Genomic DNA, 16185 nt, shown 5'->3' with positions numbered 1-16185 from the left:
GGAAGTGAGTTCCTCCTCACCTCTGTTACTGATCAGTAGGCCACCACTCATAACAATGAACCTTCAAAGTATTCTTCTGACCCAATTCCTTCGTCATTGCCACAGAATTGGTGAAGCATTTCATACCAGCATCATTTGAGATAATTAATACCTTACTCAAAAGGAGCACCATGCTGAATGCCCTTTAAATAGGATATGCCTCACCACCCCACAAGATGCCTAATGTATGGTCTTTTAGCAAACTATCCAACTACTACAGGGCTACACTTTCTTGTGGAGATAATGGAGCATTGGTTTGAAACCCAATTTAGGCTGGTTGTCACAAAATCCTCAATGATATCCTATAAATCTTTAATGAGAGAAAATCTTGGCCAGGAATGACCTCTTCAACACTGTAGAAGCTCCCAATATTTCTCAGATTGAATGTGGGAATACCCTGCTCACCAGCCTTCTTAAACCTCGTATTGCACTCATTAAAACTGTCCTCCTCCATGCAGATAAGTTCCTTATCAATATCAAGAAATTGAGTTGGATGACATATGTACTTAAATCGCTTAATTGATTCCTAGAGAAGTCACACTCACTTTACAATCTTGTATATCGCACCTATAATGTTGTATAGTTAAATTTTGACACTCAAAAATGCTTGAGCTCTATGAAACTAGCTGAGCTATAAGACTTCCTTTTCTTTTCCAACTTAAACTTATACAGTTCAGGAAACCATCTATCCTAGGCAGTGCCCCAGGATTTGAAATTAATTTCTGACCATGTCAGCCTTTCTTGCTTCCTACACCTTTCAAGTATGACCTCATAAAGCATGTGGATGGTATACCGACCACTACTTAAATAGTTTCTACTTTCCCAAGTCCTTATTTTCTCTCCATATCTATGCACCCATGGATTATATTTAGAATTGTACAAATAACAGTTTTAAAGTTTAATATGTATTTTCATGCTTTTGCCTCATAAAGTGCTTCTCACAATGTATTTTGCATATTGCTATCTTTTTGCACAGCGCTCTAGTACCCTATATGGGGTTATGAAGAGCAATGTCAAAAACCAATAAATACCACTAATATATTTGAGCATTTATTTTGCACCACACAGAGAGAGTGATCACCAGGCACAAATAATAACATTATCCACCACCATCAAGAACTTGCCCGTACTCACTTAGGCAGCCACACAGAGGACCTAAAGTAGATAAAGTGGTCGGACACCACGGCCCCTTCCCTGATGGAAAAAGGCAGAGCCCTATTATGTCAATACCTATAGTTAAAAACCCACATCGTTAGTGGCTGGACATCTCCTAAAAACCACCTACTCAATGAACTGCCACTTAGGAGGGGCCAGAGAAAACAAATTCCTAAATTCTGCATCTCAAAAGCTCAAGGAAATTAAGAACTGAGAGGAATCAAGCACATCGATTATCAAGAAAGAACCCCAGTAACAAAACCAACTTCATTAACTATAAGCAAGCTTAAGCAGCTTTTAGAATCTCAAAAAGAAAGGAAAAACATGCAGCCTCAGATCAATTCTGACTGAAGCTCATCCATGAAAGTAAAAACCCTAACTCACTCGAAGCAATTTTGGTCCCTCTTAAACAGGAGCACACAAAGTACAAGTGGGTATGGCAGTGCAAATATCAGTGAAGCCTTATGGAGTACGTTTTTATCTTCTCACTTTGGGGACATCAATATAAAAGTTGCTTGCACCAATTCCCCCAGTCCAGTTAACCTCATCATCTCAGCCCAGGGACTTGAGAGCCTGAGAAGAGCTCGCCCTGTAAAAATTACATATGAAGAGCCAACACATAAGGAATAAGCGAAATAGAATGATATATCACAAGAGCCCAAGGTAACACCTGATTACTTAAAAAACAAGACCTCGCGCTTCATAACGAAAGCCAGAGCTGAAGGAGTTCCAGGCCCGAATGGTCTCCCCCAGGCCATGTTTAAATCCGATGTCAACTCATGGTCAAAATACCTGACCCCCTTGTTTCTCTACTGCAGACTAAACAACACAGTACCAGAGTCCTGGCAAGGTGCAATAATTCACCCAATTTACAAAAGTGAGAAGAGAAACAAGCTTAAAAATTACCGAATTATTGCACTTCTCGATGTGGGGTAAAAGTACTACGCAAGCATTCTATTGGAGGAGCTACAGGCCTGGGTCGAAACAACCGTGCGCCTCCCTTTTAATCAGACGGGCTTTGAGGCTAATACCGGAACCACAACCAATTTGTTAACGCTAACAGTCCTGATGGAGAAAGCGACAGTCCACCAAACTCAGCAGCTCTGTTGCTTTGTAGACTTCAAATTGGCCTTCGAGCGTGTGCCCAGGGGTCTTTTATGACAGAAATGAAAATCATGAGGCATACCCCTGCCTCTTCTTCAAGCCATAATCCAACTCTATATGGAAACATGGATAAAATTAAGCTGGGTGAAGGCTCTCACGTCTTCAGCAAGATTCAAACTGAAACTGGTGTTAAACAAGGTTGTGTATCGGCCCCACTTCTTTTTAATTTGTTTATATCTGACCTATCTCCAGTACTCGATAGTGTGAATTGCCATGCTCCTCAATTAGACGATACCTGCATCAGCAATTTGCTTTATGCCGATGACTTGGTGTTGTTAGGCCACACAAAAGTGGGTCTCCAGAGGTTACAGGATGAACTACCACATTACACAACAAGAAGTTTCCTAGAACTGAACCTTTCAAAAACCAAAACAATATCTTTTGGGAAACAAAAAAGGTCAATAGAAAGGTGGTATTTCAATGACACAAAGCTAGAACCAACTTCCAGTCATGAATACCTGGGCATCTTTCTCGATACAAGATGTACATTTACCAAGAATAAAGAAGCATTAAAAACCAAAGCCTTGTCATTAGAAGTGGCCGCCCGCAAACTAGCAAAACAGCTACTAGGTCCGAGCTTAACTCCCATGCTGAAAGTGATGAAGGCTAAAGTAATTAATTTCTTGACGTATGGGCACAAGCTCTCTAAGGGCACAACCAGTACTTTAATAAACAAATTAACAACTAATAATTTTAAACAAGCCTTTCAGTTGTCAAGATCTGTCTTGCCAGCCCAAGTGAGACTTGAACTGGGACTACAAGATCACCATGGATTAGAGGCAGGCGCATTTATTAAACTGTGTAACAGGCTGCGCCATGCCAGGGAGAATTCCCTGCAGGCCCGACTATAGCAGGAAATACAGAAAAATCAGACCAGCCAAAAGCATTGGCAACTCCTGGTTCGCAGTTTACATTTACTAGGAGTAAAAGACCTCTGGGAAACAAAACCCACCCACCCGGTGTTAAAGATCGCCAATAAAAAAACTGTCAGATTGTGGTTCTTTCACTCGGACAAGGCAATACTGTCAAAAAGGAAACACGCTTAGGCTGTAATCTCCAATTTTAAAGTGGGTGTTCAGCCGCACTATCTATCAAGAGCATACACACTTTATTGGAAACAAAACTTTTAGCCCTGAGGATGGGTGACTGGCCCTTTCTGAAGAACCTTCCTGAATGGCGTCGGCCAGGTAGCAGTACTGAATGCAGGTTGTGTGGCTGTCATTCTGAAACAATGGAACACATCATTTGTGCATACCCTGCATTGCTCATGGCCAGACGGTCATTGCTGCATGGCCAATGGATCAGGTTGGGAGTTCAATCTTGCCGCCAAGCAATAATGGCCGCTCTAAACCCTGATAACACCAAGTTAAACATTGGGCTTATGAAACTCGTCCACAAAGCGTCAAAACTACTGAAAGCCACAACCAAACCCTCCTCATCTTAGCATGGCGGCCAAGTTAATACACTGAACAATCAAATTAAAGACTACACTATCAGAAAAACCGAGCAATGTCTTACAGCAGAACATTATTATCCCATAATGATTCCCCTAATTTTTAGTAATTTAAAACCCACTGTTTTTAACATTTATTATTGTCATATTTTTATTGTTCGAACAGTCATGTTTTCAATTGTAATTGGTTTTTTAAACCAATCAATAAAGAGTGTTTGACGTGTTAGAGCTGGCAGTTATATTCTGTTTTAGGCACTGCAACATCTCAAAGTCAAAAGACAAATCCATCAACAGGTAAGGAGTGTAGGAGTAGATCATAAATATGTGCTTTTGATTTAATGCCTTTTTTCTCAAAATCATGGTTTATAGAGCACTGGCTTTTCTGTCACAGACAAGTTTGAAAATGGAAATGTCTATACCACTAGCCTGGGGTACTAAATTACCTTACAAAATGCTGCAGTTTTTAGCTGGTATTTACTTGATAGGTAGTATTTAATCATCATAAAAAGATTAAAAACATTGAAAGTAAGGTGCAACCAATTGTTTTACAAGGTTGTGTATTATAACTAATTATGTTTACTGGCTTGAAGAGTTGTTGAAAATAAAAAATTAATGAAAATGGCACAGCAAACTGTAGAGCAGTGGTCCTGTTTCTCTGCTGCTCTGAAATGTTTACCTGTTCTTTTGTAGTATTTGCAGTACACTGTGTTTAATACGAAACATGAATTTTCTCTTTAATAAAATTGATTTTTTAAAATACACAGACCCTTAATCAAAATAAAGCAAATGAGTCATGGATATTATCTTAACTGCCGAACAAGGCCACAAAATTTCCTAATATCCAGTACCCTATCCCTTAATAGAATGAGTTTGTGCGAGTCTCTCTCTTTCATGCGTCGATCAAAATAATCAAAGTCCCACATTTGAAACAAATCATAAAGAAAATGATATAAAGTGTTTTGTATTGAAACAATTGGGTTGTGCCCTTGGGGTTGGGTAAACAGAGAAAACTATTTACATTACCTCAAGGAATGACAGATAAAGATGACGTAGGATGATATTACAGATGATAATATAGATGATGTAAGTTTTAGCAAAGAAGTGAATTACACAAAACGATAAAGCTAATTTCTGAAGCTGGAAGACACTGCAGGTTTACCCTGAAACATTTCGTCCAGCATTCCAACATGTTTTTAAGTGAGTTTTTGAGGGTTGGCATAGTGTCATTCCTAGACACTATATTTTGGGTTTTAGATTCCTAGCAAGCAAGTTTAATGGAGAACCAATATGCTGCTGGTTTCATTAGTAATTTGTTCTGTGGCTCAATGAGGAAGAATCAATTCTCTGAGAGAAAGCAGCACACTTCTATACCTCCTCTCTTTCTCTTCTCCACAGTAACTTCAGAGCGCGAACTTTTATCTTGCTTTATGTTAACTAGCCACGTGCCTCCCTGAGATTTTCTGAGACTCTTCTAAGGTTATAACAGCACAGTCCTCCATGCTGGCAGACCTGCTAACATACACAAACACACACAAACACATACAGTCGACAGGAACATCCAAAAATATACACAAATACAAGCACATAAACAATCACCCACAGGATACACAAATAGATTCACACTTACTTAAATGTTGGAAATGGTCCTTTTTGCAAGATCAGTCCGAACCTTTTGTCTTCCTCCTCCACTTTTTCTGTCTTTGTTTTTGATGGCTTTAGAGATAAGACCAAAACCCCTATGTCTGGTGTCTGTGGAATCACAATTTAAAACCACAACTTATGGTGAAGTCAAATTTTAAATTGCACTTCTGAAAATGCCACTTTTAGATGGGAGGCATCTCATCCTACCAATTTGCTCTCAGAGAGTATCCCGCCTTAAACCTGCTGTGGTCTCCCGTCGAACCCGGTTACCCAGATTTGAGATCAACTCCATAGCTGTTAGGCGTTATCCTCCCCCCATACTTTATGTTTCTAGCAGCTTGTAAGGGCCAGCAACCTAGGGGCAACTAATGTGATTCACTCAGACCGTACTCGCTGACTCATTCCTTGCTCAGCTACAAAAAAAAAACGTATCCTTTCTTGACAGCTAAAGCTTGCAATGTACTTCTTTCCTGGCCAAGCATGAAACAGTCTCTATATTTCATTGTTTTATCTGTTCTCCTCAGTCAAGTGTAGTGCCATGATAACTGGATAGCCGAGCAAGGAATGAGTTAGCGAGTACAGGCTTTAAACCAAGGAGTAAAATAAACATTTTGTTTACACTTTTTTTGTTGCGTCGCACACTTTTTTTTTCTAAAGCAAGCGTTTTCAAGGATCTACCACCATGTGCAATTTCGGAGTACAGAGATGGCATGGCTCGCCGGAACTAACGTTTGGGATACTTTGGAGTACTTTTGAAATTTCTTTTGCCCTTCAGTACAGTTTTTGAAGCATTTCAAGGTTTTTGCTTTGGAATTTCACACCGTGTAAAATAGGATTTGTTCTTGCGGTTTTTGCCAATGTTTAAACTTCTTCTGGATTTTTTGGGGGGATGCGTTTTTTTTTAGTTAGCACAGATTTATTTGCAGTATTCTAATTGCAGATAAAAATGGCTATACTAACCTGTGACTTTTTCTAATAATTATGTGCATGCTTTGGATTGGATTGTGGATTATGAATATACAGTTTTGATATTTGGGGAACTGCAGACTCTTGCAGGACTTTAGATTTTTACAGAAGAACAAGAGTCCAAGAAGGAAGACAACTGAAGGTAGGAACCTGTCCTTTCACATATTTGTAAAAAAAATTTGGGGACAAGAAATCTAATTTAAATAAAACGCAAAACAGGCAGGTAACATAGAGTAGGTGTTAGTGAGAGTTAGAAGTGTAAATATGTGCAATATTGTCTAGGTAGTCTGAAGCCACCAACAACGAAAACTGTTGTATCCGTCTCTCAGACAGTTCTTTTGTAAATCATGGGTTCAGAGTACACATCAACGATTGCACTATTCTCATTTCTTGGAAACTTTGCTCCTTTTTAAAAAATTTCAAAAAATTATAACAGTTTGGGTGTGGTTTGCCAATTGATGTAGTGAAGGAGTGGTGCCATCACTCAATGGCATTATTGGTCTCTCTGCCTCCCTCCTTAGCAGGTTGTGTAACATACCACCATTTTTACAGGAAACCTTGGTTTCCTCCTGCAACCCGACCTGTTAGATGGCCAATCCAAGGGTCCTCAAAGTAAGTTAGTAGGGTGCCCAATTTTTCTTCATTTGCAGTAAAATAGTCTGATTCAGTAATTGATGTGTACTATTCATCTACACAGTCAGGTGGAAAAAAGGACAATGATGTTAGCTTTTTAAATTCAAATTGCAGTTTACAGTCTGAGATGTAATCCTCAACTAAGGATTTATTTTTTATTTTTCGCCAACATGACTGTGAAAAGGGAAAAAAAATCCTTGGATATGGGTTTACGGATACATTTCAGTTATTGTGTTAATCATGTGTTTTATATTTTAGCACTGTTAATATTTCAGTGTATGCTGAGGATTGCTTATCAGGGAGTAAACTATACACTGATGCCTAGATGCATCAAACAGAATTGCATTCGCAAACGGTGCGAATCGCAATTTTCGGGCATTTGCGAATGCAATTCACTAATTTGGAATGCATCATGCATTTCGCAATTTTAGGAATCGCAACCATGTTGCGATTTCTAAAATTGCGATTGCATTTAAGAAATCGCAATTTGAGATTTCTTAAATGCAATGCATGATTATTTTTAAATTGCGAATTCGCAATTTGGAAGGGGTAAAATAGCATGAAGTTGAACTTCATGCTAATTTACCCAAAATGTTCAAATATGCACAAATTGCATTTTTGAAACTTTTAATTTACACACACACATGCCCTTGGGGCATGTGTGTGTGTAAATTGCATTTAAAGTTACATTTCAGGGGTGCAGGGAGGGGTTCTTTGGACCCCCCCTGCACCCTTGAAATTGCATTCACATTTTGCGAATCGCAATTTGAAATTCGCAAAATGTGAATGCCTTCCCATTGATTCCTATGGGCCTTTTGGCCCATTGGAATCAATGGGAAGGGTTTTCCTTAATTGCGATTCGCAAATTGTGAATCGCAATTAAGAAAAAATACCGAATCGCAAAACAAATTGCGATTTTTTCATGCATTGCCGTTTGCGATTTCTAAATTTTTGCAATTTAGAAATCGCAAAGGGGAACAATGATGCATCTACCCATAAGGGAACTACAGTGTTATTTATGTAGGCATGAATAGTGCATATTTGGGTGAATGGATGGGGTGTGAATTTAAACGCCCCACCCATCATCCAAATATCAGTAGTCTCCAATTTTACGAGGTTACGTGGTGTGCTAAAGATTAGTATTCTTTTTAGAGGTTTTTTTTTGTCGTGCATTATAAAGCTTTCATTAGTAACAGTGACAGTTAATTCAGGAGGAATGTTATTATCAGAGTATGTTTGGGGTGTTACACATTGTGGATTACTTGCCTGTTTTTTACGCTGTATAATTCATCTCAAATTTGGGATTGTCCACATTGTAGACAGAACTTGCTTCATGCATAGTAATGTTATGTCATACTTCCCTAAAAACTGCGCAACAGGGTTCATTGGAGGTGGATGCCAGGTCTTTCATTTGATTTATTTTTTCTCTAACCTCAATCTCCATTGCAGAGGCAAAGTTGTTATGCTCTGTGGTCCTTTCAACAGTGTTCCCTCAGCGGACCCCACTGACCTCAAGAATTTCAGACCGATCTCCCTACTCCCTTATCTGGCCAAAGTTCTGGAAAAAGCCATCAACAGCCAACTCGCCACCTTGAATGAATGAAAAGGAGCTTGCTAAAGCGCACTGCGGCCAAGCGGCTTCCTGGCGCTGGGGGGGAGTCGGATTCTACAGTGCAACCAAAGGGGCTAACCGGGGAAGGCCTGGGAAAAAAGAAAGGTTTTTAAGGCTTTACGAAAGGAGGAATAAATGGGAATGGACCGAATGGACAACGGAAGGCTGTTCCAAAACTGGGGGGCCAAAACCGAGAAACGGGTACCACCGATTCGAGATTTACGGAAACCGGGTACATGGAGAAGAAGAAGAGATGAGGAACGGAGGGTGCGAATCGGGGTGTAGGGAGTGATTAAAGAAACAATAAAGAGGGGAGCAGAGTGGGTATAAGCCAGAAAGGCTAAGCAGGCTAATTTGAAGAAGGATCGTAAGTGCACCGGGAGCCAGTGGAGGGACTTGAGGACAGGCGTGATGTGAGAGAATTTGGGGAGATGAAAAATGAGACGGGCTGCCTGGTTTTGAATTGCCTGTAACCGACGTGTTTCGAAGGCCGGGATGCCAACATAAAGGCCATTCCCGTAATCAAGACGGGAGGTGATGAGAGCCATGATGATCGATTTGAGGGCAGTTGTGGAAAAGAAACGGGAAACCTTCATCGAGGAAAACAACATCCTCAACTCCTCCCAAAGAGGCTTCAGGAAGAACCACAGCACGGAAACCACACTTCTCACTGCAACAGATGACATCTGCAGTCTACTCAGCAGGGGTGAGACTCTGGCCCTCATCCTCCTAGACTTCTCTGCAGCCTTCAACACTGTCTCTCACTGCACCCTAGCCTGCAGACTCCATGACACAGGAGTCTGGAACAGGGCCCTCAACTGGATCCTCTCTATCCTTGCCGGCAGAACGCAAGGAGTCAGACTCCCTCCATTTCTCTCAGAACCGACTCCAACAACCTACACAAAAGTGGTTACAAGATCATTGGATGTCTATTCAGTTTTTAAAGAACATGTTGTTATTACTTTGTTTAATTTTGATTTCACCAGCTGTTATTTTTGATTACGTTTTTGTGTTGATTCCTGGTAAAATTTGATTAGGTATTTTCATTTAGTTGAGATGGTATGTCTCACCTTTGTAAGGTTTCTTTGTTTGTTTGTTCCTCCTTTTGCTGGTGTACTTTGGAATCTTGAGCTGATTTAGTTTTCTCCCTCTTGGGAAAAAACAAAGCCATTAAATTAAAAAGTGGAATTTTAATGGCTGATGGTTACTTGGCTTTTTGGTTGCTGAAAAGAAAGAGTTTTGTTGCTTTTGGCTGCCATATTATGTTTTTGAACTACTTTACCTGTGAAAGGCCTTTACGATTGTTGAACAAGTCCTTGATTGGATACTTAAAATTCCAGTTGATGGTTTACTTGATTGTGTGTATTGATATTTTGTTTCTATTTAATAAAGCAAGAAGTGACCAGCACCTTTAATGAGGGAAGAATCCTTTCTAGTTGGAATATTAATTACACCACACACCACTCACTAGCTCCTTCTCTGACACACACACCCTGCGGAGTTACAATACTAACTTTGCCTCCCTCCACTAACCAGCACCGTCCATGGGGAACACTCTCTGTGGTGTTTTAATCTTTTTTTTACCCAAATCACCTTAGAGCGCCTTCCCTGAAGCAAGCACTAAAACCTACATTACATATTTTAAAATATTTAAAGCTAAGACTATACTTTGCTCTGTATGATTGTCATTATTCAGTATACTCACAATAGATTTCCAAATATTTGTTTAGCCGAAAATCGATTGTAATGTGTTTTGGGCAATTTCCTGTTAAAATTGGGGGGAAAAAATCAGATTTTTGTATTTAAAATTAAAATTATTTCTAGTTTTAAAATCACTTCCGCAAGTAAAAATGTATTTTTCTGCTGTGGCAGTTTTTAAATAGCTGTGAATGATTGTCATTTTTTTTTAGGTATATTGCTTTAAGAAGCTGTTTCGTTTAAACCGTACACTTACTTTGGTCAATAGATGGCAGTGTTTGAATTTTCTAGTCTCAGTTGTCCCACAGCACCGAAACCACACTTCTCACTGCAACAGACGACATCCACAGTCTACTCAGCAGGGGTGAAACTATGGCCCTCATCCTCCTAGACTTCTCTGCAGCCTTCAATACTGTCTCTCACTGCACCCTAGCCTGCAGACTCCATGATGCAGGAATCCGGAACAGGGCCCTCAACTGGATCCTCTCTATCCTTGCCGGCAGAACGCAAGGAGTCAGACTCCCTCCATTTCTCTCAGAACTGACTCCAACAACCTACAAAAAAGTGGTTACAAGATCATTGGATGTGTATTCGGTTTTTAAAGAACATGTTATTTTTACTTTGTTTAATTTTGAATTCACCAGCTGTTATTTTTGATTAAGTTTTTGTGTTGATTCCTGGTAAAATTTAATTAGGTATTTTCATTTAGTTGAGATGGTATGTCTCACTTTTGTAAGGTTTGTTTGTTTGTTTGTTCCTCCTTTTGCTGGTGTACTTTGGAATCTTCAGCTGATTTAGCTTTCTCCCTCTTGGGAGAAAACAAAGCCATTAAAATAAAAAGTGGAATTTTAATGGCTGATGGTTACTTGGCTTTTTGGTTGCTGAAAATAAAGAGTTTTGTTGCTTTTGGCTGCCATATTATGTTTTTGAACTACTTAACGTGTGAAAGGCCTTCCGATTGTTAAACAAGTCCTTGATTGGATACTTAAAATTCCAGTTGATGGTTTACTTGATTGTGTGTATTGATATTTTGTTTCCATTTATTAAAGCAAGAAGTGACCAGCACCTTTAATGAGGGAAGAATCCTTTCTAGTTGAAATATTAATTACACCACACACCACTCACTAGCTCCTTCTCTGATACACACATCCTGCGGAGTTACAATACTAACTTTGCCTCCCTCCACTAACCAGCACCTTCCATGGGTCAAACTCTCTGTGGTGTTTTAATCTTTTTTTTTACCCAAATCACCTTAGAGCACCTTCCCTGAGGCAAGCACCAAAACCTACATTACATATTTTAAAATATTTAAAGCTAAGACTATACTTTGCTGTGTATGATTGTCATATTACAGTATACTCATAATAGATTTCCAAATATTTGTTAAGCCGAAAATCGATTGTAATGTGTTTTGGGCAATTTCCTGTTAAAATTGGGGGAAAAAATCGGATTTTTTTATTTAAAATTAAAATTATTTCTAGTTTTAAAATCACTTCCGCAAGTAAAAATTTATTTTTCTGCTGTGGCAGTTTTTAAATAGCTGTGAAAGATTGTAATTTTTTTTGGTATATTGCTTTAAGAAGCTGTTTTGTTTGAACCGTACACTTACTTTGGTCAATAGATGGCAATGTTTGAATTTTCAAGTCTCAGTTGTTTCATCTAACTCCAGCTGCGTGTGGTCACCATGGAAGTCAGTGCATCACTGAGCACAAAATGATGGTTGGCTGCTTTTGGACTTGGCCCTTTCGGCAGGTTCACCCCGAAACTTTTTGCATTTGCCTAGCCTGTTTTTGTAACCTGGTGTTGGTGATTTTAGGCCTCTGCGTACTTTTCCACTGTGATCCAGTGTAAAGTGCGTGCGCTCTCTGTGTATGTGTGGTGAGAGTGGCCTGCCCTCCCATAGGAATGCATGGGGAATATGTGTGACCATGGTAGTTCCTGATGTGTGGGGAGTGACGGGTCGAGTTTGGTATGTGCAAACTCGTGAGATTAAAATGCTACATGATGATGTGCATGGATTTATTGTGTCTAGTGTGGAAGTGCCACTTCTATAAGTTTATTTAACAACAAGGGGTGGTGATGGACAGAGTTTCTGAATTAAGCAGAATACTCTCACCCAGTCAAGAGATCAGGGCTAGATCCAACACCGTTTTTTAGCTCACTGCACCATCCCAGTTCAGAACCTGGCTATATGCAAATTAGTCTGTTCCTGTCCCAGTGCATGATGGGAACAGGGCAAACCAAACTACCAAGCCAATTCTTACACTGGGAAGGAAACAAGCTTCCGGGGACCGGTTTCTGGCATTTCAGCCGTCGTCGGCCCGGCTTGCTTGAATCCTGATGGTGCAATGAGCAAGGGACTCACATCTGAGTATACCCTTCCACGCTTAGGGTGGACAAAATATTTAACAACAAGAGGTGGTGATGGACAGAGTTTCTGAATTAAGCAGAATACTCTCACCCAGTCAAGAGATCAGGGCTAGATCCAACACCGCACCCGCACGTCCGTTCCAGTGTAGGAAAGGCAAGGAACAGAAGTTTTAATTTTGTCCGAATACTACCATGAATAGTAGTAGTAGTTTGTATTGCAAGCACAGCATATATCCGGCTATTACGATGGCCACTCACTACCTCTGTTAATAGGTTTAGTAGAACTCGGTCATTCATGTGTGGATGTATCACTGTTCACTCAATAAAAAGCAAAGCACCTAAAGTCATCCCATATGTCAGCAAATACATACCATGTGCAGTGATAGATAATCAGATTATTTATCTTCTTCATTTTCTTTTTCTAGTATTCATTGGCACTGTAGGGTGAAAGTTAAATTAATTAAGCAGTAGCCCTTGTAACAGAGTATTCTCAGTGCCACCCGTAATAGGAAAGTAAGAGCATCACCACCTGCATGTACTGGACCGGTACAGTAACGCAAGTCTGTCTCACTCATCATGGCGGGCGTCTGTTTTTCTCGGGTGCAAGTGGACTGCGCTGGCATTATGCCGGCTTGCAGAAGGTAACGTACCAATTTTGCTAAACAAGAGAGAAGAAGAACAATAAGACTGGTGTACTGTCATAGTCGACTCTAATGGAGTGAGTCCATAGTGCTCGTAGAATTGATTCCTTAAAATCCCACTAATGTTAGAGCAAGGATGAAGAAGTGGGAGGTTAGATAGATACTGGCCACAATAGTTATGTACTGCGCTTGCAAGTTGCTAGTTCTACTGTGACACAACTTTCTCTTTCTACTGAATCATTTTGTGTTAATCTTAAAGAGCATTGGTTACAGACTATGTCTTTCTTTCTTCATATAGATGCTTCTTCCAAACCAACATGGAAGGAGCTGGCTAAAAGGGCCCGGCAACGGAGGCTGAAGGCGACTGTCGCCGAATATCGGCGGCTGGTGGCCCAGGAGGAGGGGGACAAGCAGTCGACCACAACATCGACCGGTACAGCTGCATCCTCCTCCGCGCTCCCTGGGTCAGCCAGTCAGCGCAGCAGGTCTCCAGCGGTACGGAGCCGGGGTACCGCAGCCACCCGCCACCGCCGAGCAGCAAAATAATCAGCTGCCCCCCACAGCAGTACCAAAAAAAGGTTGCACCGCCTTTCACTAAGGATGTCCTACCTCGAACAGGAGCTGCTCAACACCAAAACCCTGCTCGAGACCCTCCGCAAGGAGCATGCCGACCTGGCCCGAAAAGTCAACAGCAGCCAGCAGTAGGAGGAGACTGTCCCTTGCCCCTTTTTTAAAGACTTCTGGGGGGTGGGAATTGGGAGTTGGGTTTTCTACTTTTTTGGACTTCGTTTTCACAGACATTCGTTGGGGTTCGGGAGGGGGGGTGGGTTGGGTCTTACGGGAGATTCTTTATGTTAGGGATATAAATATACTTTAAACTTTATCTTAGTATACGTGTTTTTTACTGCTTTTGAGGCTGGTGGGTGGGGTTTTAACAGTAAGTTTGTTTTCCTGAAACTTAAGTGGCATCTTGATTCAAGTTGTGTAAGTAATTGCCCAAATGTTTTCAAAACTAAGTGCCTCCCACAGAGTAAGTGAATTCAATAGTCCTAGGACCGTCAGTCTCTCGTCTCTCCTAATACTCCATTATACTACCTCCCCCCAAACGCTTACCTTACCTGTAATTTGTGTTTGGAAATAAGGCTAGGCACAGGGCTGGCTGCACGGGAAATGGCGATTAAGGTTGGCAATCCTGGGTGGATGAAATGTCATCATTGCGGTGGTACTAGTGGTGTTACACAGTGGAAGTTGCAGCATCTGAAAAAAAAGAAAATGAAACCTTGTTTGTCCTTACCGTAGCATTAGAACGGTACGATAGAGAATATAGCAGGTGACAGTACACTAGAACAGTGCCACAATGTAGCCTAACAAATGGTAAAGTATTGAAAGTATAACTACTACTTGCGTTGAATTTCTTTGACATTGGCTACTACTACAAGAAATAGTACTGAAGGTGAAGGACACAGCAGCGTAATCATTTGCCACGCCTAGGAGGAGGATGTTCTTGATGAGCAATCAAGTTGATGGCGCACATGAAAATCTGCTTTCATTTGCCAATAGTCATGGGTCTGTGTCAAGCTGAGTAAGAATATACCCTCGGATTCCTTCACCAGCCTGTTGCTATGACCTTATCCTCCCCAGCAAGTGTGTGGAATTATTGCTGTCATTTAGTCACACATGAATCATAACCACACAGCCCGGGGGAAGAGGGTTAGGGTTTGGAAAATGGATGGGAATGGGGGTTTTTGGGAAAGTTTTGTTGATAGAAGAAATAAAAAGCACAGCATGTGATACGCGTGGCTCAAATCCACCCGAGTGACTTACCACACTCACCTATAGTTACCCAATAATAAGTCAGCCGGACAGTGGAGAAGAATAAACAAAACAGTTTATTAGGCCACAAACTCCCATATGAGAGGGCCCTGTTCGACCTCACCCCTAAGAGTGCGCCGAGAAGGACTGACTCATATCATCATGGTGATACATTATAATACGAGAAGGCAGAATAAAACACGCCCACAAATGGAAAAGTACTGGACCCCTGAGAGGGTAGACAATGGCCTCATACAAGAGGCATCTGCACCTGCAATGGCAACATTTGTTATCATCTCCCAAGGACACAGAGCCAGGCCGCTGCATCTCCAACACATGAGAACGGCCTGATAAGGAGTTTCGCTAGGCAGGAGTTTCAGCTACAGTAAACCAAGAAACGAAAATATGCTGACATGAGGAATTATTCCTATTCCTACGGGAGGGGGAATGAGCAGGTGCAGCTTGCACGCATAGAGAAATGCTTCAAAATGGTGGCACACAAGCTAAGCTAAGAAAACTGGAATAACGTCACACGCATAAATGAATAACTGAATAATAAAAGTATAAATGTAAATGCGTAAATGCAAATTGTTAGTTAGACACACTCCGCTAACTCATAAGCATAATGTACGAAGGGGCGGGACATGGAATTGAAACCTATCAGACCCTCCTTTTAGCGGGCTGTGGCTAACACGTTTGTTTCCATTTATTAACCAAAAGGAGGGCCTTTACAGCAAAAATCTGGGATGTCTAAAGTAAAGCATCATCATGAATAAGTATCAGCCAATTAGCATCAGGAAGCTCGACATCATTGGATACGGGATATTGTTTCGTTGGTCTCTTGGATGTACGTATATTACTGGCACACATGGAGCAACAAGGTGGAAGACAGTAAACGCAGAGGCAGCATGTCAGTAAGAAACCCACTACACCCACAATGGCCATGAACATTTTCCATCCCCAGGAAGAGAAAAGACCCCACAACCATGTCTGTAGTGACC

This window comes from Lissotriton helveticus, chromosome 5_1 (assembly GCF_964261635.1).
Source record: "Lissotriton helveticus chromosome 5_1, aLisHel1.1, whole genome shotgun sequence".
NCBI classification, from domain to species: Eukaryota; Metazoa; Chordata; class Amphibia; order Caudata; family Salamandridae; genus Lissotriton; species Lissotriton helveticus.
This window is presented reverse-complemented; position numbering follows the sequence as displayed.